Source organism: Protopterus annectens, chromosome 2.part2 (genome assembly GCF_019279795.1).
Source record: "Protopterus annectens isolate FY-2018-M chromosome 2.part2, PAN1.0, whole genome shotgun sequence".
Classification (NCBI taxonomy): Eukaryota; Metazoa; Chordata; order Ceratodontiformes; family Protopteridae; genus Protopterus; species Protopterus annectens.
Genome location: NC_056730.1, coordinates 857,239,744 through 857,267,066, shown reverse-complemented (window position 1 = coordinate 857,267,066; position 27,323 = coordinate 857,239,744).

Genomic DNA, 27,323 nt, shown 5'->3' with positions numbered 1-27,323 from the left:
AGGGGGCATGTAGGGGCAAAGCCCCCCCACATTGGAGGGGTGTGGTGGCTGTAGCCCCCCCACCTAGGTGGGTTTTATTTACTCTGATGTGTGTTTCATTGGAATTTGGGCAAGTGTTTACATGCTCTGGGAAAAATTCACCATTCAGAAATTTTATTTTTGTGGTGATTTTCATCTTGCAAAAATGAAATTCAATGATATGGCCGTTCGAATATTAGAAGTAGATTTATATATATATATATGTATATAGATATATATATATATGTGTGTATATAGATATAGATATCTGCAGTAAATATTGGATTTTCTCAGGTTGTAACCTGTTAACTAAAAGACGCCCTGGTTCCTGAAGCATCCATTCTCTTTAGTAATAAGTATTTTAAGTAAGTAGTTTTTTTGGATAAAGAGAAACATGGTAGAGAAGAAATATAATTTGATGCTCCAGATTAAAATAAACTGAAAAGGAAAAGATAATTTAAGCAAATAAATTAACAACATGAAGTTTTTGATATGCAAATATTGAGTTTAATAAAATGAAAAAGAAAGAAGTGGTACACTGGTTAAAAATTGAAATTTGATATCTATTTTTATAAGCTATACAGAATATAGCTGTTAGTTAGCAAGTATCTGGAGAAAATAATATTCAAGTAGCAAAAGTTAATGGTATTCTGGTGCTGATACATGTTCAGCATTAGCTGTATTAGGTGGAGAGATGATAATGTTTTGTGTTTATATCATAGTTCTGCATATATATATATATACACACACACACACACACACATCTATATATCTATCTATATAGCTATATTGCTATATTTTTTGAATATAAATCAAAAAGTTAGAGACAGGTCGATGTTTATACATATGGGACATCATCAACAAGGATGGTCTTATGGTTAAAACTGAGGGAATTGCTTTCCACATTATTTGTAATTATATGTGATTGAGATTTTAATTCTAATATTACTCATTACAAAATGTGAAGAAAAGAAAATTTATATTCTACTTATAATAATGCCATTTTACAAAAAAAAGAATGTTGCACTTATTAGATAATCACTTGCAATAAAATGTGATGAAAACATTGAATCACTGGTTATATCAGAAGTAATATTTAAAAACTGGGAAGACCTCATGAGTCCCTTTCTACTGCTAGTGGCAAGGTGAGTCATATATTTGATAATGTTCTGAAGGCAAATTTTAAACTATAGCTGATGATAAATTAGTGATATATTATATTGATTTAACTGGCAGATTTATGTTCCAGAGCTAGGAAAAACCTTTCATATTAAGTGAGCTGCAACTGACATTATGGAAACTATATGTTTATGCTTACGTTGGAAAAGATAGATTGACAATTAGACACACAAAAGAAAATATAATTAATGATATGTAAAGAATAGTTTGAGAAACTTCTTCCAAAGTAGTTATGACAGCAATGCTGGGGTGCAGTCCTTACATTGGTTTGGAATGGAAAGTATAAGATGCAGTTAGATAACTGAAGACATACTTCACTTCTAAATTGTGATTACAAATTACTTACATATATACTGCAAGTATGGTTGCAGAGTCAAATTGTTAATAATTTACCTCCTTAAATGCTAGGCTTCATTGGTGATATGGGAATTTATGGTATTTTATGGACATCTAATTAAAGTGTTAGATACAGTTTGTTAAAGAAAAAGTCTGGGATGATTTGGACATTAGATATTGTTAATGCCTTTGACTCAGTATCTCATCACACTTGTTTCATTTGCTTTAATTTTTAGTTTTTTTACTGAGTAAAATGTTTATTTTAATTTTCATTTTTAATTATCATGTAATGGGTTTCTTGAAAAGCATGTTAAAGTGAATAGGGATATTAGACAAGGGTGCCCCTTAAGTACTTTTCTTTATGGACTGTGTGTGTATTGCATGGTTTATTGAGTTAAAAATAGGCTTTTCTGAAATGCACTATACGTATTCCATTTGTTTTAATGCATATGGATGATCTAGTTTTATATGATGAGGATAAGGAATAGTTTTTTGAATGTATGGCCCTCAAAAGTTTAGCTTTGCAAAATTTGGTGCTATACATTTCTTTTGAAAAAAATGAAGGCTTTGGTTTTCAAGGATGTTTAAATGGCATTGGACAAAGGCCACTCCAACAGGTTCCAATTCAGTAGAAAGAAGTTTAATGAGGTTAGCGCTTTCGTACAGGTCGGTGCCTGTACTTCTTCAGACAAAGAGACATCATTTAATGAATCACTTATATACCTTTCCCCTCCAAGTAAACCACACCTACAAAAATTCACACGAGTAATTCAAATTAGTAATTAAAAAATAAAGATTCATTAACACACAAAATAATCCATTGGAAGCAATCAGTTAAAAACTCAGTGAAGAAAATGGCAGAAATAAAAAGCTAAACAGCCAAAAAGTCCTGTAACACACCTAAGACATAAATATATGTTTCAAAAATCGAAGATAAAAATGACATGATAAAAATAGAATATATATATGTATATATATATATATATATATATATATATATATATATATATGTATGTATAAAATATGTATCAACTCATATGAGCAACAAATGCATATAATGTTAGATACATTTCATATTAATGAATGCATAAAGCATGTGTATACAAAAGTAAGTCTCAAAAGCCTGCAATAATAAATATATAATATATATATATATATATATATATATATATATATATATATATATATATATATATATATATATATAGTATGTAATATATATAAAGGAAGCAGAGAATGACATGAATTCGTAAAATCCCTTATCTAATTGTTTTTCCACAGTTTGTTTTCTATTTTTGGTTCAATGTTTAAATGACATTACTTTTTAATCTGACATAGTTACTATTTTGAGAGTATCTTATAAGAAATGCATCATAATAGCTCAACCATTAGATCATAATTTAAATTTGATGCAAGTGAGTATTAATCTATGAAAATATTTTAAAATGCATTTTGATAAATGTGTTCATTTGCTAAAAACTTGCATTTTTAGATCAGAAACATATCTATCCAGAATACAGCTTCTTCCACAAAAATAGATAGGAAACGTATGTATATTTTTATTTATTTATTTATTTTGGTAATTTGAGGATTAGGTTGTACCCTATAAGAATTCATATATTTTTTCAAGATGCTACAAATTATGATTTCAGTGTGATAAATCCTATTGCACATTATCATTTCAATAATTACTATGCCTTAATACTAAACAGAGGAAAATCATATTTTCAATAAGTTAAATTAAAGGTAGAGAAATTAAATAGTTTTTTTTTAAGAAGCCAAACCGATAGGGAATAAAGACAGATCCAATTAATAAAGTTAAGGCAGTTGGATTCTAACAAACTGATGCACTATTTTGAAAATGGACACGAGATCTTGTATAAGTTGTCTTGAGATGGCTTGCATCACAGATTACAGTTATGAGCAAAGTTTCCTTTTATGAAGAGCTTTACATGGAGATTGGGTCATCACAACTTTTCTGTTTAACTCCAGATGTTACCCAAAACTATTGTCAAAGGAGAAAATTTACTCATTTTTGGAATGTGTCAACGTAAAACACTGCAGGACATTTTATGCACAAAAAAACTTTTATATTACATGTTTCAGATTTATCTTCTCAATTGTTAACTAAAGGAGTAAAAGAGAAAGGACTTCGTTATGATAACGAATGGTTAATTTGGATATATTATTGTTCGTTTTTTTATTTATGTTTTGGTTAACATGGTAGAGCAGTGATCACAGCATGACCAATTACAGGCTCAACCTGCATTGCATTCAAAACAGTAGCTACAAAGAAATGTAACAAATGCAAGCAATAGCTTCCTAGGTGATTACAAGAATAATTACCCCAGGGAACTTTTTAAGCCTAACCATACTTCCCAAATGTATCTAACAAGTTTTGATACCCTGGATTTATTTTAAAGTGTATATGCAGGCTTTGGCATTGGGTGATCAAGAATTTATAGGCTGCCTCTGTCTGCTAGAGACATAGGTGCCAGACTGGGTGTACATTTCGTATCCTAACTACTGGTTCAAGTTTACTTGAACTGGGTTAGGGAAGAATTCTGCTTCACATGGGTGCAAAGCTTGTTTCAGATAAGGGGTAGTCTCTGGGAAACATACCTGTCCCTCCACCATGCCCTGTTTATGTGCTGATGAGGTTTAGCTACCTAAGTCAGGTATTTATAATACTATTTGTTTTTCAGATGTGAAAAAGATCCATCAGAGCAGGATCAGGCATAAATAGCCTCTCAGCAATCTGTAGGAGACTGAGTACATACAGGGACAGAGCTTTAAGGCAGTCTGTACAGGCCATGATGTTTAGGCCATGTATTTATTTTCTGAGGAACTTCTGTGGATGCTCCACTTGTTACATATGTCAGGTCAGGTACATACTGAAGGGGACATTTACTCAATTATTGGTCTGATAAGCACTGAGTACAGCAGAACAATAACATCCTTGGAACTAGATGCCATATCCTTGTTTTTAAGCTATGCAATATAGTGTGATTTCCTTAACACCATAGACAGGGTGGTCAAAGGTCAGGTTACTGTCTACATGTGTTCCCAAATTTCTGACAACTGGGTTACTCTTTGAGCTGTATTATCAATGTGGTAGCTTTCAGGGGTAGCCATCTTCCCAAAGGATACTACTACTATGCATTTCTTGGGTTCTACCTGACAGCTCCAGAAGATCGAAAGTGAAGAAGACCGACGCGAATCGCGAGTGGCAGAACATCGACAATGCAGAAGACGACGGATGACAACACCAACGCCGAGGATGCCGACATGGGGAAAGGCTGTGTGAGTATGCGTACGGACGGTTGAGTGGGTGGCAGGTAAGTGTAGTCTGTGGGGATAGGGTGGGTTAAGTGAGTTAGGGTTAGGGAGTATAGGTTAAATAAGTGGAGTTAGGAGGGGAGTTTAGGGGTTAATTAATTAAGTGAGTTAGGGGGAGGCGATGAGGGGTGGGTGGGGTATGAGTTAGGGTTAGGGGGTGATAAGGGGCGGGTTAAGTGAGTTAGGGTTAGGGAGCGGTAGGTAAGTGGTGACGGACCTTAGGTTAGGTAAGGTTTAGTGTGGGCTTGTAAGGATTTTGGTGTGCTTGTGTTGTGTGTGTGTGGTTTGTGGAATGGGGATGTGTTTTGTTTTTAATAATTGTTATTGTGGTGTGTGCAGTGTATGGGGTTTGTGTACCGTCGGTTATTTCGTTGTCGGTTATGTGTGGTTTCGTGTTTATGGACTGTCGAATATGTGGTGTCGGTGATGTGGTTGTCGGTGTTGTGTGGTTTCGGCTATGTCAGGTAGAACCATTTCTTGACAATGCATTTTATACCATGGCAGTAGCGCCAGTTATTAGTCTGCATCCAGCCTTCTTGGTGAGAGCTTTTGACACTGAAGGATTCTATGACTGCACATAGTTTGCAATTGTCTGCAAACTTTGTCAGTCAGAGGCCCTTGATATTGACCTAGACTTCAGAGAAGCACTTCCTGAAAGATGTCTGGGGTCAGGGTGTAAAACTGAAGCTAAATTTATTGACTAGGAGATTTACTGTATCTTCTGGCTCAGTATAGGTGGCTCCATTTACAATTAATTCAACACATTGCTGCTTATTGCCTTTGAGGTTGTGGACATAGCTAAGGAATGCCTTATGATCATTATTGACCTGGTAAGCTATTTATATCTCAAATTTGGCTTTGGTAAACTCAATTAGCCCCCACAAGTTGCTTATTTTGATTGATGAGTCAGTTTTTACCTTGCCGGGTATTCATTTTTGCCATAATTTCTGCCTTTTGTTATATAACTTATTGATGATGGGATTCCACTAGGCTGTCTTGTTTTTTGAGTTTGTCCTGTGCTTATTCTAGATAGGTACAACTACCTCTGTGCAGCCCTTAACATAATTGTACAAGGTTTCTCTGAACAATTCTACATAGGCAGTGGTGTTCTCAGGGTTTATGGAGAGGCAGGAAATGTTGCCAGTGTGTCACTTAATAGTAGGAATTTCTCAAAGTTTCAGGGTTAGCTGGAGTTCTGGGTTTTATTTTTATTTCAAAAGAGACAGTTTATAGTCTGACCTGACCAGTGAGGATATTACCAAAGTAACAACAACATGTTTAAAGTGAGGATTTTGCAGCACCTGAGTAATATCAGGAATAATGATTTAAGCAACGCTTTATACAGACATATTAGTGCAAACCCTACACATACTTTTAAGTTTAGATGTATTATCAACATAAAACACAACAGTAGGGGGGGTGATATTAGACATCAGACAGCCCTAGCAGAATCCAAATGGATAGTTGATTTAATGGCACACAGGGAACCTGGACTAAACAATATATTACCAATTAAACCCACCTTGGAAAATAGGCGGGTTTTTCTAAGTAAATGATTGGTTAGATGTTTTTTTAAATATGGTGTTTTATTGTTATGTTCTTTGTCTGAGGAAGGGTTTATCCCGAAAGCGCTAACCTGTTTTATGAATAAAGAACGCTGTATAATTTTTACTCCAGCAGTGTCCGATTGCTTTTGTTTTGGACTTTTACTTCATTTGAGCATATTTTGGACTTTGGCATAGCTTACTTATTTGTTTTTGCTTGGATTTTGTTATAGTACGCTATGCATGCTGAGAGTTTTGTGAAAGAAAGCAATACTGAAGAACTTTCACTCAATATGTTGCCTTATGGAGATATGGTTTATGGAAGTTTTCACAGGTCATCTGTCCCACGAATATATCCGCTCCTGAATTTGGGTTTTATGATCCAGAAGGAAGGACTAGAAGGGAGAGCTACCCCAGCTGTTGTGGACAGAGCGTTTGAAGATTTACTACGTGACCTCTCCTTTAAAGCTGGTAAGATGCAACGTTTGCAGTGGCAGGCTTTTCATTTGGAAGCCTGCCTAGAATATGGTATCGTTCCCAGGGGGATGAGGATCTTATGTATGCCAGCTCAGGGTGATCGTTACCCTGAGCTGCTAACACAATGGCAGACTCTTAACATCAATAATAGCTTCCAATATATGTGTATACTTATTGATTTTTTTGCACCGCAGCTAGAACTCTTAAAGAAAGAAGTAGCCTCCTTATATGATAGACTTACCACTGACTTTATAGAGCAGAAATGCAAAGAGAGATTGATATCTCTGAAGGAGACTTTATCTAAAGAAGCGGACAAACTACGAGAAATTAAATTAAACAAAATCCGAAGAGACCATCAGGATTTTGTTAATGGGAATATTTTTGTTTGGCCGAAATACAAAGAAACTACAGCTGAATTCGCCAAACGTAACACTCGGAAATCCACAACGCGCATGACAGAGGAACGTGAATGTGTTACATCAGTGGTAACATCAAGAGAGCAGATAATGCACACGGCAGATCCTGCCATGGACGCTGATACACCACTTCACACAGAAGTGAATATTAGTCATCAGGGTTTGTCAGCGGTTGAGCAGAGAGGAGATGAGATCGTCACAAACAAGGAGACTGTAACGCCACGTACATGCGGAGAAGATATTGTTGTTGGCAATTTAACATCTGGAGAATCTTCACAAACAGAATTGAATTGTTTGTCCAACATGATGTCTGAAGCGCTAGGAAGCGGTTCTAACAATATGGGAGCTAGACCGAAGGTAGTTCAGGCTGCTACACATTTTTTGGGGAAACTCCCAGCCCCAGTGAAGAAAGGGGCATGGAAGAGGTCCTCCAGCGAGGACAGAATGGTGGAAAAGAGAAGGAGGACATTTCAGTGACTGATTCCTTTTGTTCTGGTATTGTATACAATTTATCTGAATATGTGTTGAATGATGCAGAATTGGAAGTCCTTAACAAAGGCTTCACTTTTGTACCAAGTCGGACATGTGTATACAGCGATGTAATTTTTGATTTAATGTTATATTGTAGGAACATTATGTTAAAGCTAGTGTTTGACAACACAGAGGCTGCTTGTCCTCAACTTAGAAAACCTAGTAGTTTTGTACCAAGTTTCACACCAGCACTTAACCTTTTTTTGAATGGATGTGAGAGTGATTTAAATAGATATTTTAATGAAGGTAATTTTAGTAAATATTATAACTTAACCTTTACACAGAAGCAAGCATTACAAGGCTGATAGACAACAAAGAAATTTTAATTAAAAGCGCAGATAAAGGGGGAGCTGTCGTTGTTTTGAATACAGTATGGTATAATAATAAAATAAAGAATATGTTAACAACAGATAGAGCTTATGAAGAGGTTAACCCCCTGAAAGTAAAAATGATTATTGATAAAGTGCATCGAAAATTACAGTTGTTGTTAGAAGAAATGAAAATAACAAATGAAACCTTTGAATTTTTGTGGATTGACAAACCAGTAACTCCCATTTTTAAAGCACTACCGAAAATTCATAAATCCCTGAAAGATCCACCATTGAGACCCATTGTTTCTGGCAGAAACTGGGTCACGGAAAATATCTCAATATGGTTACAAGTTACACTTAAACCATATATGGACATTGATGATGTTTGGCTGTCTGGATTTGTCTGGCTTATCTAATGGTCAACTACTTATTAAAAGGTCAAAATCTACTAGATGGTGTTCTCAGGGTTTATGGAGAGGCAGGAAATGTTGCCAGTGTGTCACTTAATAGTAGGAATTTCTCAAAGTTTCAGGGTTAGCTGGAGTTCTGGGTTTTATTTTTATTTCAAAAGAGACAGTTTATAGTCTGACCTGACCAGTGAGGATATTACACTGGGGGGGGGGGGGGGGGGTTCAAGGTTCTCCTATGTTTGTAAGGACAAGGTCAAGAATGTTAGCACTCCTAGTGTGTATATGTGCTACATGGTCCATGGTGTTTTTGTTTAAAAGGCCAGGAATCTCTGAGCCTGCATGTTTGTGGTTGTCCATCATTCCCAGTTTATAGCGGAACATAAAGATAATGCAAACTGGTCACAGCACAAAAGAGATACTGTGTGCAATTTTTCATCATGTCGAGGTGTACATTTTCCAAGTGAAAAAAGTGGAATCAGTGTAGTAGCAAAAACGAATGAGAAATAGGATTAGCCTTAGAAATTGTAGGGGCAACATAGATGCTTAGAAGACAAGGCTGAAGGTAAGTAATGGTAAAGACAAAGAGTCCAATGAAGCATAGGGACTGAGAAAGTTAAATGTAAGATAACAATGAGCAATGAGAAAAAGAATCTATGTACATATTTACAGCAAGCAGACACATACTGGTACTGGATAGATTAGTGGTGTAAATGGCAGGATGTGAAAGAGAGTGAATCAAGTATAGAGCAGTGTTGTTATGCATGTCCTGCATTTTGACATTTACATTTGTGTGGATGAAACAGATAGGCCCGAATGTAGTGTAGTTAATATGCTCAGTAAGGTAGCGAGGAAGTGTTTGCCACAGTTTTGTTGTAAGTACAGAGCAATTTAATACATGAGGTGTGGACATTATGGCCTGCTGTACCCTGACTTTTGGGGTGGGAGATTGGGGTGTTAGTGATAAGTTTCAATAGGAAGGGAAAAGAGTCATCTTGGTGGAGTAATTTGAAGTGTTGGAAGCCTAGAAACAGGTTGGATCTGGCTTGTACTGGGATCTAGTTTACCCTAGATAAGCTAAGGCAATGGTGTTCAAGGCAAGGGGAACTGTTACTTGAAGTGGCATATTTTATGAGACAAAATCTGTAGTATTGATATATTTGTGTTAGAGGATGTGGCAAACAAGGATAAACCATACTCAAGTTGTGTGAGCAGGGCAAGCCATACTCAAGCTGTGTGAGCAGGACACCTTTCCCAAGTTATGCCCTATGTATGTTTAGAATGATGTGGTCATCAAGATATGCTAAAGTTCTACATACTAAGGTAAAGAAACTGAATGGTTTATTTTTTATATAACTCCTTTTGTATATTATTTAGAGTGAAAATATTATGATATATATTGTTTTTTTATATTTTTATAATAAACTTAATTAATCCCTTACCCTGTTCAGTTCTAAGCAGACATCTATTTGTCTGTTAAACCATATCTGAAATTTGCCCACATTTGAATAATATGAAAGAACCTCCAAATACCTTGCTAGTGCCTCACATCCTGCATTTCTTCTAATTTTAAATTCAGGATCAGGGCTGTATGATCTAAGACAAAAAAATGCCATTGCCTAGGTTGTATTCAGACTGACATTGTTCATCCCTGAACAGTGTTTGTGCACCCCAGTCCTCACAGAAACAGTACATTGTCATTGAAACCTTCAAAGTGCAAAAGGGCAAGCCTTCCCAGATTGCCTTGCCAAAAGCCTCTCTCAATGCACTGTAAACAATGGAACGAGTACTGTTAGTTCCATTTTATCTCATTCCTGTAACTAATCCTTCTTTCCATTAAAATAAAAACAGTACTTCGCAGAGGTTTTCATTTATAGTGCTAGGATCAATTATTATATCATCAAACATCATATTCCAACAATCAATTCCTATTCTTATTTGTAATAAAACATCTCAATCAATATATGAGTAACACAAGAGAAGAGGTGAGGAAGGAAAAATATGACCATTGGGGAAAAAAGTGCAGCACCAGAAAAAATCATCTAAGTAAACAGCTAGAAAATATGAATGGGGAAGTTGACGCTGATACACCACTTCACACAGAAGTGAATATTAGTCATCAGGGTTTGTCAGCGGTTGAGCAGAGAGGAGATGAGATCGTCACAAACAAGGAGACTGTAACGCCACGTACATGCGGAGAAGATATTGTTGTTGGCAATTTAACATCTGGAGAATCTTCACAAACAGAATTGAATTGTTTGTCCAACATGATGTCTGAAGCGCTAGGAAGCGGTTCTAACAATATGGGAGCTAGACCGAAGGTAGTTCAGGCTGCTACACATTTTTTGGGGAAACTCCCAGCCCCAGTGAAGAAAGGGGCATGGAAGAGGTCCTCCAGCGAGGACAGAATGGTGGAAAAGAGAAGGAGGACATTTCAGTGACTGATTCCTTTTGTTCTGGTATTGTATACAATTTATCTGAATATGTGTTGAATGATGCAGAATTGGAAGTCCTTAACAAAGGCTTCACTTTTGTACCAAGTCGGACATGTGTATACAGCGATGTAATTTTTGATTTAATGTTATATTGTAGGAACATTATGTTAAAGCTAGTGTTTGACAACACAGAGGCTGCTTGTCCTCAACTTAGAAAACCTAGTAGTTTTGTACCAAGTTTCACACCAGCACTTAACCTTTTTTTGAATGGATGTGAGAGTGATTTAAATAGATATTTTAATGAAGGTAATTTTAGTAAATATTATAACTTAACCTTTACACAGAAGCAAGCATTACAAGGGCTGATAGACAACAAAGAAATTTTAATTAAAAGCGCAGATAAAGGGGGAGCTGTCGTTGTTTTGAATACAGTATGGTATAATAATAAAATAAAGAATATGTTAACAACAGATAGAGCTTATGAAGAGGTTAACCCCCTGAAAGTAAAAATGATTATTGATAAAGTGCATCGAAAATTACAGTTGTTGTTAGAAGAAATGAAAATAACAAATGAAACCTTTGAATTTTTGTGGATTGACAAACCAGTAACTCCCATTTTTAAAGCACTACCGAAAATTCATAAATCCCTGAAAGATCCACCATTGAGACCCATTGTTTCTGGCAGAAACTGGGTCACGGAAAATATCTCAATATGGTTACAAGTTACACTTAAACCATATATGGACAGGATTGAAAATATTTTGGTAGATACAGGACATTTGTTTGGGGCTACTAGCTGACATGGTCAAGCCTATTGAAGGACAAAATCTACTAATGGCTACCCTAGATATAAAGAGCTTATTCACTGTTATAGAACATGATTTTGGGATAACAGCTGTTGGTGAACTTATTGAGAGCTTAGGAGCCACACAACACATGAGACAGCTAGTAGAGGAGATGTTACTCTTGGTTCTGGATAATAATGTTTTTATGGGAGGAGCTTCTTTGTATAGGCAGGCACGGGGGGTAGCCATGGGCACCCCCTGTGCGAACACCTATGCAAATCTTGTTTTATCCAAGTGGGAATCTAAGGAGATTCTGAATAACAACAGATGGAAGGATTATGTTTTAATGTATGTCAGATTTGTAGATGACATTTTTATTTTGTAGAATGGGAATGAGGTTTCCTTTAATCATTTCCTTGAATTCTTACATTCCACCACTACCTTCTTGGAGTTCAGTGCCAAAACTTCTTTCACTAAGTTAGATTTTCTTGATGTATGTATAGAACAAACCAATTCAGGTTACATTTCCAGCTTATATAAAAAGGATTGTTGGCAGAATACATTACTCTCTTTCGATAGCATGCATCCACGACACATTTTTCCAAATATTATTAAAGGACAGATGAGTAGAGTCTCTAGAATTTGTTCTGAGGATGCACAATATGATGTTGAAATGCATAAGTTAGATCATTGTTTTAAAGAAAGGGGTTATGGCAAAGCCTTGGTCAAGAACATCATGGATAACAACAAGATTTATAGGAATAGTAGACATCAACCTTGGATAAGGACTACACATAGTCAGGGGCGTAATTATAACAAAGAAGGTAGACATTTGATGAATAAACCCAGATTGTTATTAACTTATGGCAGTAATATGAATGATATATGTAGAATAGTATATAACAACTGGAACATACTGACAAGTGATTTGAATCTAAAAGGTATTGTGGGAGAACGTCCCTTGTTCACATATAGAAGGAACAAAAATTTGAAAGACCTTTTTTGCAAAGAAACACATCAGGATAGAGAAAAGACATCCAATATGAGTTTAGGCACTCATGCTTGTGGCAGATGTAAGGCTTGTACATTCATCAATAGTCAGACAGAATTTAGACACCCTAAAACGCATAAATTATTTTGTTTTCAAGGTAGAGCTACTTGTAGAACACAGAATTTAGTTTACTTAGCAGAATGTGTCTGCTGTTCATCTTTTTATGTTGGGATGACCAACAATATGTTTAAAGTGAGGATTTTGCAGCACCTGAGTAATATCAGGAATAATGATTTAAGCAACGCTTTATACAGACATATTAGTGCAAACCCTACACATACTTTTAAGTTTAGATGTATTGTCAACATAAAACACAACAGTAGGGGGGGTGATATTAGACATCAGACAGCCCTAGCAGAATCCAAATGGATAGTTGATTTAATGGCACACAGGGAACCTGGACTAAACGATGTATTACCAATTAAACCCACCTTGGAAAATAGGCGGGTTTTTCTAAGTAAATGATTGGTTAGATGTTTTTTTAAATATGGTGTTTTATTGTTATGTACTTTGTCTGAGGAAGGGTTTATCCCGAAAGCGCTAACCTGTTTTATGAATAAAGAACGCTGTATAATTTTTACTCCAGCAGTGTCCGATTGCTTTTGTTTTGGACTTTTACTTCATTTAAGCATATTTTGGACTTTGGCATAGCTTACTTATTTGTTTTTGCTTAACATTCCAATTCCATTGATTTAGTTCAGCATTTATTAAGTCAAAATCTGATTGGTAAATTTTTTTACCTACTCCCTTTGATAAAAGGGCACTAGACTATGAAACAAGATCTCAAATTTACACATAAATGGTCAGAATCCCTAGTTATAAACCAACACTACAAACCTTAAATTTCAACCTTTTGCTTGTCCACAACAAATCCAAAATACTTTTGCTCATGTAGTTTCAGTAAATATGTAAAATAGATCAGCTGACATAATGGTTAATGTCTTCACCTCCCATATAACAAGGTACAAAGTCTGATTCTGATCTCCAGCTAATGCTTGTTTGGAGTTTGGTGTTCTTCCTGTGTCTCTGTTGGGTTCCTCCCACCTTTGAAAAAAACATGCTAAGTGTTTCCATCTCAGACTCACTAATGAATGAAGCTGTGGGCAGCAACACAGACCCTACATGGTGCCCTACAGGGGGTAGAGTTGTATAGACCAACCACTTTGCTACTGTGGTTTTCAGTATCCTCAAGATACAGAAACATAGATCACAGACTGTGTATCATGGCAGGGTTAGCCACTCAACGGTGTAAAAATAATATCACCAAACTGGCATATAAGTGAGTTGAGGAATTGGCCTTATTCTGACCTATACCAGGGACCCATGATAATGGTAGGAGGGGTGTATGTGCCCATATTAGCCAGTGTCTACCCTGGGGGAATAAGCCCAGCCTGATAGCTCTTTTGAATGAAAGCTGGATATAAAACCAATCAACCTACAAAACATGAACTAAGAATTGCTTCTATAACATGATAGTGTGGAGGAGGCTGTACATCCTATGTATCCGAAGACAAGATGGAAGGCAGTGCAGCAAAGCCACCTGACTTGAGATCCAGAGTCTAATACTCAGGAGTAGGACAGGTCAGAAATGGTGTGGGAATTGCAGAGAGGGGACAGTGAGGGATGTCATCAGAATTAATGACAGACTCACTGCAATAAGACTCCTGCATAATGATGGCATTCTATGCCCCATCATGGTTGTGATAGTGAAGACTACATTATGACAGCAGTTGCAAGGCCTACTAGATAAAGCAGGATAACATGAATTGGTGTTGATAATGAATAACTTGAATAAAATATCGGGACAGACAGAACAGGATATGAGGACTGCCTGGGTCCACATGGTGGGACAACAGAAACAGAGAAGGGGAAGCTATATCAGACTTCCGTCAGGCAAATGACTTGATAGTAGCCAGCACATCAAGAGTGGCTTCCTCCTAGTAAGGAAAGGACACTGGTGTAGGATCAGTGATTGCAAGGTCATCCCCAGTGAAAAAGTTGTCCGACAGCAGTTGCCACAATCTGCTACACGCAGTGGTGAAAGAAGACTCTAAGGTCAACAGAGAAGATCTGGAAGTTGACTTGAGAGCAAGTACAACAGTTCAACGGATTACTCAGGGTTCTAGCATCCCAAATAGAGGAGGAAATGGCACACTTCAAAAGAATTGCTCAGGAAACTATAACAGCCACTGAAAAGTGGCTTTGTAACTCACAACTCATGTTCAGCCCTAAAAAACAAACTACTACTTTTTTTCCAAATTCTTCTCTGATGAAAAAATACAATTTAAAGTCATCTCTCTTGATAAGGAAACATTGCAGCCACTTCTCATAGCTCATTATTATGGATGATACTGGATGACAATCTAAACAATTGACCTGCATATACAAAATTGCATAAAAAAATCATCAAAAATAGGGATGCTTTACAGAGCCAAAAACATTCTCACCAACACAACTTAATCTACACTTGTCACTGCTTATCTCTTCCCCACACTTCTTAATGTCACTCCCATCCTTACTAACCTTCAGGCATCACAAAAATCAAAACTTAAACGATGCCATAACAAAGTTGCTAAATTTGCAGCAAATACCTATTTCAGAACCCGCCACTGTATAGCACTAAATTTCCTAAATTGGTTAGAACTCCCCCATCAACTAGTGCATATACACAGTTCCTTACCACTTAAAAATTATCTAGAATCCATCTGCATGTCCAGCACTAAATAATATTCTATACAAGTATATTCTCAGTTGGTCATTATGATCGAATGACGAAAAACTCCTATTTCTCCACAAATCTATCAAATCTGCTGGGAATTGCCTGTACTCATACTATGTTGCTAAAGCCTAGGACTACTTACTGTATCTATCATGTCAATACCCTCCCTTCCATTCTTCAAAATCACTTGGAAAGACTTTCTAGCCAAAAGCTGTTGCTGTTCTTGCTCAACACCAGATTAAACTATATCCCTAAATGTTAACAAATACCTATTCATACCTTAACACTTCCTTACTCTCCCTTCTTCACTCACTTCCTTACTTCTATCAGTTTCATCCCCCTGGATTTCTCTCACTGCAATTCTATTTCATATTATACTAGCTTACTTTATTTTCTCTATAAACTGGCTAATATTTGCCGAAATATTAAATCGTCATATAACTTGTATCTATTCTTAACCAATGATTTCATACTATGTCTAATTTGAAATAATTACTTAATCTGTAGTGTGTTTTTTGTATTATTTTTAAACATTGCAAAATTATTGTTCTTAAAATGGTTTTAATACTTTAGAGTTTTTCTCCCAGTCCTCCTCTGAAAATGGGCTCGTATTCAGTTGGACTTTCCCAGTAATCAAATGTCACTAAATATATAATAAATAAATAAATAGGGTCTATATTATAAACACGAACGTTTACTTACCTGAATACCTAAATGTCGACACATATTCCACAAACCACAAATACACTGAACGCCCTAAACCAAGAAATTCAAAAAGTTGAACTGTCATAGTTGTCCCACCTCACCGCCTGCTACATACTACCTACACAAACTAAATAAACCACATACATACACTAACCAAAACCATACTTCTAACCCTAAACTAAACCCTACTTCTAACCCTACACTAAATCTTACATATACCACCATGTATGCACTTAACTTAACCCGCACCCTCACCCTAAGGTCCGTAACTATCGCACACTTACCTTAAAAAGCTAAACCCAAACAAACTAAATAATCCACACACATACACTTAATAAAACCCTACTTCTAACCCTACACTAAATCTAACATACATTACCATCTATGCACTTACCTTAACCCACACCCTAAACCTAAGGTCCATAACTATCGCACACTTACCTTATGGAGCTATACTGCAGAAGGGCCAACCATGACGATTCGAGGTTTCTGATTTCACGCTTCTGGACGACCAATGTTTTTGCGGTTCGATGAAGACATGTGGAAGTTTAGGCGTTCGGGTAAGTAAATGTTCGTGCTTATAATATAGACCCAAATAAATATACACTCTCATTAACTAGCAGTACAACTGTAGCATTGAAGTTCATAGAATGTATTATCATGGCAGTTACTTTGCTCATAAGCTACATACATCTATGTGTGTGGGAAAAGAACAAACTACAAAAATGCATAACTATTTTTGACCTTAGCCCCTTATTAACTTTTGCCTTTGACCCTGATTCTTGAGCTAAGAGATTGAAATGCATTATTGAGATTGAGATCTATTATTTCTTTATCACAATCAGATAAGATATACATAAAGTGGTTATAACTGCTGTTTGGGATGGTAGTTGTGTGACTAAAAGTAATTAAGCATCTTATCATTTCCTTATTTTAAACAGTTTGTTTTTTCACGGCTAGTTTGCATTTGCATGAAATATTGGGTATGTGTCAAACAAATCTGAAATACATTATTATAGCCATAGTTATTAGTTTACCACAATCATCTTGTCTGTGGTATACACAGTAAAAGATGGAGCTATAACTGATGAGTATATCTGTGGATGAGAATGACACCTTGCGTTCATGGCCAAGTTAAACCATCATTAGTCTGGCTTTGCAAAACTAGTGTGCATGTGTTAAAATAAGATTGAATACTTTACTGTGGACATTTTATCACAACTGGACACTTGAAGGGATCTAGTTCAGAAGACTGACTTTACAGAACATTGAACTTCATATGACTGAGACCATAGAATCAATGTTTTGAAAAGCTGAAAAATACTAACATCAGAAAAAGTATTTTTGCACAGAGGCAAGCCTCCCTGTGCCCCACTCTCCATACTAATTATATGTACCAACTCTGAGATCTCACTACAGTGGGGAAAAGGGCAAATTCCCAAATCCCCATCGTGCACAGATCTTATTACAAATAGTTCAACTTTTCAAAACATTGATCACATGGTCTCGACTTTATGAAGTTGGTCATTTTGAAAAATTACCTTCTGAAGTACACCCATATGAAGTGTACATAGTCAAATGGCTGTAATTTATGTCTATGGACAATAACAGATTATTATGGCAGGAATTTGAATGGTCTTTTATTGTTAAAATGTTCTGAATGAATAATTTGGCTATTATTATTAATTTTTGTTTCACTTCTTACTGAAAAATGCTTAAGACAACTCATTTAAAACAAACACAAATTTTGCTTTATTAAACAATAAATATAGTTTAAAAGGGTCTATATTATATAAACAAAGCATTAAAATATCGACTCACCATTGATCAACTCCTATTTCTCAAAACTGCACAACATCGAACCCTCAAATCACCAATTTCTTTCCAAGGGAAAGAAATTGGTATCCCCCCCCCACACACACACACACACCATATTACAACAAACACTATGAAAGTGGGGGACTTCACCTCCACACCCCCCAATGCGGGGGGCTGTGCCCCCCGACACACCTCTAACTAAATATACTAACTTTGAGATAGCATTACAGTTGGGAAAAGGGCAGATTTAAAAGAATGGCCAACTGATTTCTTTTCTTTGGAAAGAAATTGATGATTTGGCCTTTCGATGTTGTGCAGCTTCGAGAAATAGGGGTCGATTAAAGGTGAGTCATCATTTTAATGCTTTGTTTATATAATATAGACCCATTTAAAAGACTAGAGTAGATATGTACACATTTAAAGCAATAAGGAAGATGAATCTAAAAGAACAAGGACATTTATGTATGGTCCAAAAATTGTGTATGGGGGTGGGAAATTATTTGAAAAACATCCAGAGCCCAAGGTACACTCAATCCTCCACTGACTGCAAATATCTATTTATGCTGTACATTCTTAGCTGGCTCTCTTTTAAAGGATCTCACCCTTAGCTAACAATGACACTAAGTATTTCTTTATTATGCATCCCAAATTGATTATTTATTTTTTGAGTGTTCACGCATTCTCCTACAAAGTAAGTGTTTGATGCTTATGAGCTGAAACTTAGCATAGTTTTAGAGAGGTTTCAGGCCTGGCATTAAGGGAAACATAAAAGACATCAAATTCAGATCAAGTAGACAAAATTGCATCTGCACTGTAATAGTCATGGGAGCACAGGATTGCAGAATGATTAATTATATGTCATATTTAAAGACTGTGGTACACATAAAGAACAAAACAGTCCCTATAATTCATTTATTTTTTCTTTCTGTGGACAAGGCAGCTGTTAAAGTATGATAACTAATGTGCATTTTTAGGGAAATGCAAAATTTCAATAAAGGAAAGAACTATATAACACCGTGTAGTTCTGAACTAAAGATAAACTTTTATAGCAGGTTGTTACTTAATCTTGCAAATGTTGCCTATGGATCAGAAAGTCATGTCAACTTTGTTGTGTGGCATATTACAAATATATGTCAAATGTTGTTCAAGAAAAAAAATAAAACTGTGCTTATTACTTAATTTTAAAACCTAATAAATCAAGATAGGAAGATTTTGAGATCAAAAGGAAACAAAAATATTTCAAATGCATGTTATGCTGGGACATTATTACATTTTCAGCAACCTTAGGCCTCCTAAGAAGGTTGCCACATATTCCTATAAGTATTCATTTCCTTCATTAGGACATAATATGCTTACTCTATGACCATAAATGTTGCCCTCAGGTTTACCCACAGAAACGCAGAGGGTGGGATCAGTATTTCCAGAGAGGCATTTCCTTGCATTAAGTGTAACCACTTCCTTGCCATTATCTATGCGAAAACATAAAATGAAGACAATTTCCAGAGAATATGATTAGATGTAAAACCATGTACTTAAAATTTTCTACTGTTAATTGTTGTTATAAATATTGCTGTTATTCCATATTTTCTTAAGAAACATTTCCTTTGTATTCACAAACACACAGCAACTAGCAGCTAAAGATGTATGAAAAGAAACTGTCCTGTGCTCCGGATGCAGTTCTCCCAGGAGAACATTTATTTTACATTATTGAAAAATCTGCTGAATCACTATGTCACATCAGTAAATTTTCCAAAGTCTGTACTGTCTAATGTGATCGATAAAGGATCAGGATACAGGAAGCACTTTTACTGCACTTAAACTCAGTTTCACTTACTTATCAGACCACATCTGGATGTCATTTAAAGTTGACTAGAGAATACACCAAAGGTGCAGCTAGAACACAATCTGTTCACCATTAGTGGCTAAAATACATGATAATGAGAGTTTAAAGTATGTGTGCATATGTGTGTGTGTGTGTGTGTGTGTGTGTGTGTGTGTGTGTGTGTGTGTGTGTGTGTGTGTGTGTGTGTGTGTGTGTTTGCATGACCACGTGCAGATAAACAATTTAATGGACATTTTATGTCTCATTCATTTTGTACATTTCACAGTAATACAGTCAGAAAACTATGATTAAGAGAAGGATATTAGGGCTCATAACACTCCAACAAACTGCTACTGCATAGTAGAAACTGTTATTCACCTTCAGTCTTGTCCGCCAGATCTACCAATGACTGCTACAGAGCCTCAGTAAGGGAGGCCTATCTTTTCCTAAATGGCCTTTTCCTTGAACTGGCATTATTAGATGATCCCAAGCCACCCTTTAGATGTTTCTAGTGAGCTGATATTTCCAGTTCATTCTGTATAGAAATGAAGATCCTAAGGGTATCATAGGGCTGAACTGGTTGCACTTAATTTCATTTAACTATCACCTACTCTCAGTGGCTTTTACTGTTACAACAGACAGATGAGTAAGCTGGCATACTTCCATTAAAGACACATACTAAATTTATTAAAAGTGAAATGAACTACATTAATAGAAATATAACTATAGAACTAATTGTCAAAAAGTGAAAAATGGGCACCGATAATATCTTTCAGTACTTTGCCTATACCTGTTTCTTCACACTTTGGCAAAGAATATGCAATTGTGCAACCTGTTGTTATGCTGTAAATTACTATCAGTTCCATGGCTCTACCTGAGAGATTATAATATGGTACCGGATAACATACATTAGCTTCCAGCACAATAGTTATCTACTATATCTCTGAGAGGTTACCACTCCATATATTTTGTATTAGCTCAGAGGATAAACAATATCAGTGAGAATTAAAGTCCCTTACACATTGCGTGGGTGACATGAGCATATTTATGCAGGATGCTGGCATAAATACTGTAGAACCCAAAGTTCAACAATCCCCCTATCTGTAAAGGGTTACCACTACTATAGCATGAGCATGTTAGACACTGTAAACATAAATTGCATCTGAAAACATATCATTCTTCTGTACTTACTCTGATATTGGAGTTCCAAGACATACTGTAGTAAACCCTCCCACTGTCTCAAAGCTACCAGTTTATCCCTCATGACAGCCAAGGCAATGGATAGATTCCATGTTGTGACCATGTCTTTTATAAATGAAACATGCAGTAGCTATCTGCATCCTTCTGCTACAACCTGCCAATGATAATCTGAGCCTTTCCCCTTCTGTCAGTGCACTGAAATGACTTTTAGCATCCCTGTCTACACAGCAACAGTCAGCTATCACAGTCCAAACTCTGCCACTGTCCATCCCACCTATAAGTAATTCAACCTACAGGTTACCCTCTTTAACTGGTAAATTCTCTAATATGGCAGAAATCAGGCATTTCTCTACCCTTATAGACCTTATAGCTGAAATAATCAAAGTTTGTTTGCTTCAAGTACCCTCCCTGTATGTCAGCAACACCACTAAACCATCCCTTATTCCAGACATGCTGACAGTGCCACCCTACTGCCACTGATACTTCATGCCAGATACTAATGTATAATGATTCCATTCAAGAACTTCACATCATTGCATAATAAAGAATAGACAGTTTGGTCTCCCATATCGGACTAGCTCTACCATTCTGCCACTTAAGTGACCTCTCATCCATGCCTCCAGCAGTATACACAGCTATCCTCTACAAGGTTTGCCCCATGACAGAAACCCCAAAAATTAACTTTTATGGATATCACCCTTTCATGTTTTCTGGATTATAACAACAATGTTATAAAGTTTAGTGTAACAAAGCAAGTGTTTGAAAGCTTTACACCAACAGAAACTGGAAACACTACTGCAGATGGTTAGCTACCTTACTAAGCAAGGCCTTAAATACATTTTAACAGAGCTATGACTTTTTGTTGGATTGAGGGTAAAGTTCTCTTGTCTGCTAAAATATTCACCACATTCCTTTAGGATACATCACAAACTCTGTTATACAGAGTTCTTAGCTGATCACTGCTTGGCACTATGTTGAACTTAGTGGACATGGTATTTGCCAGACAAACCTGAAAGAGAAAATAAGCAGTAAAAGTCTCTTGGAAGCATCTAGCAGAGGCTTCTGTATGAGATTTGAGGTCAGGTATATTGGGTCAGAATGGACCATATTCTGGACTTCAATCACTGGGGCTGCAGTAAGGAGCCATGTGCAAAAGGCTACTGATTGTTCACATGGTGGTTACCCTGGGACCTTTTAGTAGATACCAGTAATAAGGGAAGCTGTCAGGTAAATAAGATGGCCTTCAAGGAAATGCATGTACAAGGATTTCACGAGTTGCCTGAGAGTTGCAAACAGACCAAGAAAATCACAACAGCAGTAGTTCCCAAAACAAAACTTGAAAATGGGAGCAGTTTGGAGAGTACTTTGAGAAAGACTATTGGGTGTCCTCTGCTATGTTCTAACAACCTATTTCAGAGACCTCACTCAGATTATACAAAGGTAAAACATGGAAGTGCTGAACCACCAATGGGGAGATGATTTGGCCACAGGAAGTACATTTTGAGGAACCAATTAATCAAGGAAGACATCAGGTTAATAGTCTCCGACAGGATACCACTATTGGACAAGATATCACAAAATAATTATTTACAATGTTTAAATAAACATTTAGACAGCAAAAAATATGATTCTAATTATTAGAGATCTGAACTAGCCAAATATAGAATGGGTGAACTATTCTAGCAGCCAGGCTTCTGATTATGAGTTTTTAGACATCATGTTAAGTATGACTTATCACAGTTAATAAAAACACCAACTAGGAACAATATTCAAGAAATATTTTGGACATGTTTGTCATTATGTGGCCTGAAAAGGTCAATAAAGTCACAATATCTATGCCCCTTTGAACATCATATCATAACTCATTGACTTTTGAGGCTAAGTATAGTGGAAATAAGGAGACTATGTTTTACAAAATGTATAATTTCAGTCTATTAAACTTTGATACCCTTAGAAATCTGACAAAGTATGGTCAGACAGTTTCCAATGACTATGTAAGCATGCAGAAGTATTCAGAATTTGAAGATATTATTACACCTCTGGATACAACAGGGGAAATCTTGTAATAAGCTAAAACTATTTTATTTTTGGTGCAACAAGTGTTTAATAAAGCAAGATAAAAATAAAAAAAGGATAGCTAGAAAAATTAAAAAGTACCCAACACGACATAATATGAGTCTTCTCAATAGAATGTATAAACAATTTAAGTTTAAAGGACGAAAAGATTAACTATGAAATTTGTTTGGCAGGTGATACTAACAGCAAGAAATCATATTTTGGTATAGTAATATGTGACTAACACAAGAGATCCTATAACAACTGTAGTTCACCAAGGAAAGTTAATATCTGAATCATAGGTAATTGCAAATTTATTCAATCCATACTTTAATGGCATGATGAAGTTTTCTATGTGGAAATGGGATAATGAGACTTTTGTTATTCCACTGACAAGTATATACCCAACTATAACTCTAATTATGATAGACTAAGCCATAAGTAAAGGAATGACCAATGTTAATGGGATGTGAAAAGATCCCAGTAGTATTAATAGTAAATTTATGAAAAATATTGACTCTTGTATTGCAAAACATTTTCCTTTTTTAAATCTCTTTTTTATTAGAAATTTCAACAATAAGAATAAATCAAAACAACGGAATTAATAAAATAGATCAATGAAATAAATATTTACATAGTCCATATCAAGATGTCATTACATGTATAACACTGTCATTCATATTTTTCAAGTAAATCATTACATTTATTCCAAGAAATATATTGATATGTAATATTAGGAGTTCTAATCCTAATGGTTAACAATTCCTTTTTGCAGACATTTTTAGCTGAATATATAAATTCTGTGAATGATACAACAGATTTGCACTTTCAGTTTATTGTGATGACTTTCCCTGCAACAACCAGAATAGACCATAGAAGAGGTGTTTACATTCTTGGAATAACTTCTAGAATTGGAGGATTGAACAAGATCAAGGAGTTTGTAATGATACAATTCTCAGACCATAATGCTTGTGCAAATGTTTTAAAATCTTCCAAAAGGAAAATAGCATTTTGCACTCTAATACATTATGTATCCAGTCAGCATCCAAACTATTACCACACCTCTGACAATTCATGTTTGACTCTTTATATGGTATTACAATCTTATGATGAGTTAAAAAGGCTGTATGCAAAAACTGTCAAGTAAATATTTTCCAATAAGGTGAAGATGTACTTTTGCCTACCATTTTAAGCACTATTTTTATCTATATCAGAAAGTAAATTGCTATTAATTTTGAGTATTTCCAAAAAGTCTTGATGACAGATAATCTACCAAATATACTTTATCATTTAAAAATTGATGCCAAAAGATAAAGTTGCTATGTTTAAAATGTAACATTCTAACCAAATTATATGATTCCAAACAATCTTTAGTATAAGCTATATGAAATAATAAAATATAAAATTACTAGCCTTATAAATATTATTCAAATTGCTCTTAAAATTAAAAAGAATACAATTAACAATGGGAATGGTAATAAAGGAATTACTACTACTTATACTAAATTCTTTAAAAATCCAATAACATTTATTAAGTGTAATCTGAGTATGTACCTAAAATATAATCTTATTATTAGCTAAAAGGATTTCTCCTTGGATTGACTTCCATTTAGAATTGTGACGGTAGAAGGTACTGCCAGCCATGCCAGGAGAAGTAGGGCAGTGGATGTGTGGCATCTGCCAGCACAGCTAGCTGGACATTTTTAAACAATTATATATCATTTGTATATCAAACTGATTTGTATAGATGTTTGTGTTGAAAATGTATTTGTGAGGTTCGCTTATGTTAAAATGTATCAACAGTGTGCCCTGCTGGAAAGAAAAAAAAGAAATGTGCATGCATTATTGTAACTAAATTAAATGTATATGTTTCAGCAGAAGATACTGTCAGAGCAGAAGTTAATCACAATCCAGCTGCAGGAAACTTCAAAATATATCTGAAATTAAACTACTTTATGGGTTAAGCCATAAAGATGTTATCCCACAGTTTTGAATGACGCCAGAGATGCAATGTCTGTAAGCAGCCTCGCTTAGTAGCTCTGTAGGAAGAGCAGAAGTGTTAAAATGTTTTTATGACTTTCAGGAGATCTGCACAAAGCTCTATATGTGTGTATGGTAACACATGTGTGCAAAAATCCTGTCAGCTTCTATTGTTGGTGATAGCATGGAATACAGAGTCAGATGACCAGATGTGCATGATGTCATTCTGTAATCCAAAAATAATATTTAGATATTAGTAGGAGTTTCCTCTTAGCATCCTGTATTCTGTCTTGGATCTGTCAATGAGGAACACTCACCCATCTTGCCTTACTCTATTCAGTATTTAGGAACAGTAATTAGGCTGTTTGTGTGTAGGTATGGGTCCTGCACTGGAAAGTGGTGTGTGAGAGTGTGCATGTGCACAGCAAGCTCAGTGCTAGCTCTACATGTTGGTGTGTTGGACAGGTGTGAGCCATGCATGGCCAATGATATGAATGTAACACATGCCTTCCTCTTAGTCATAATAAAACAAGAATAGTCTTATCAAATCTTATTGTACCTTCTCTTGTATTTATGGGATAATTTGCACAAGCTGTCTTCAAGACCAAGTCTTTATCTTGACTTGACAGAAATCTCACTATTACAGATGCTGGAGAAGGTGGATTATTTTTCAAAGAAGAGTTTGAAGTGGACCTATGTGCTCTCTCTATGACAAAAGAAAGAGCTTCTGGTAAGTTCAAAGACTAAGGCAGCCAGCCATTTAAAAGCAATATCATGTTGTCTCCCTCTTCTTTCTCTGAAATGTCATATAATCTTAGGTTATTTTTCCTAGACCTACTCCCAGGTCTTCTGTTTTTTTCATGCAGTAAATTATTTTGTTTGAGCACAAATTCTGTGTGATTCTCATTTTCAGCCACTCTTCCATCAATGTCATTAACTGCTTTTTTATTGCTAATATCTTCAGTGACTGTTGTTTAATAATGTCATTTAAAAGATCCATTTGTTTCTTGCATTCTTCTTTTATATTGTCCATTTTAGACTCTGATTTGTCCATTTTCAATGATAGATTCTGAATACAATGTTAAATGGACCACTGTTCTTTCTTCATTGAAGTTTCTTGGGGACTTCCTTTAGAGTAGTTCATTTAACAGAAAAAAAATGGAAGTTATTCTGACATTACAAAAGTTACAGAAAAATCACAGATTTGATTTTTCTATGAAATGTTTCTATAAAACTACTCAGACAGAGCTTTTTCCATAAAAAAAAAAGTTAATTAAATTTCTGATAAAAAATTCCATCAGAGTATTTCAAGAGAAGCAGAGCAATATTTTATGCTGCTAGCGGCTCACCATCTTGACCATACCCCCACATAACATTTCAGTGGAGTATTATTACAATGTTTAGTTCCTGAATCATAGAAAATATCTTCTAAGACTCCAATTCCAAAGAAATGATATAAGCTAAATGTTAAGAAATAGAGACTTATTAGTTTAAACCCCTTGGTAGGCAAGAGCCTTGAAAGGTCTATGTTTCAGTTTTTTTTTAGATTATATAAATATTAATAAATCTTAAAGAGTTTTATGACCAGATCATGCTAGCTATTGATGAAGGCTCATCTGTGGGAGTTGTTCTTTTAGATCTTACCAAGGCATTTGATACTATGTTCCATGGGTAGCTCTGTGGAGTACCTCAGATGTCTGTTTTAGGTCTATTTTTGTTTAATTTGGTATTTTCCACTAGTCTTGTTAGTAATGTTTGCTGGTCCAGTAAATATGCTGATGACTGCAAAATTGGCTTCACTACATCGTCAGATAAGCCTTTCAATGACATAAACACATTTTAAGTACTTTATTAACATGGGTGAATAATAATGGACTTGCACTTAGTACTGACAAGTGGCAGGTCCTTTATTTGGAAAGACTTATTAAAAAGCAGTTCTGTTAAATAAATGTATATTATCAGTTATAAATGGGTATAAAGACTTGGAAATTAGAGTTGCTAATAAACTTTCTTTTAAAAACTACTTATATATTACTAGAGTTACATTATTAAGAAATTTAGATTTAATGTTCAGATTGCTGAGATTGTGAGATGATAAAGAATCGCTGAATTATACAGATCCTTTGTAAGACCTATGTTGAAGTGCATGATATTCTGTATGTATAATAAGTGTAAATCACAGAAATCAGAGTCTG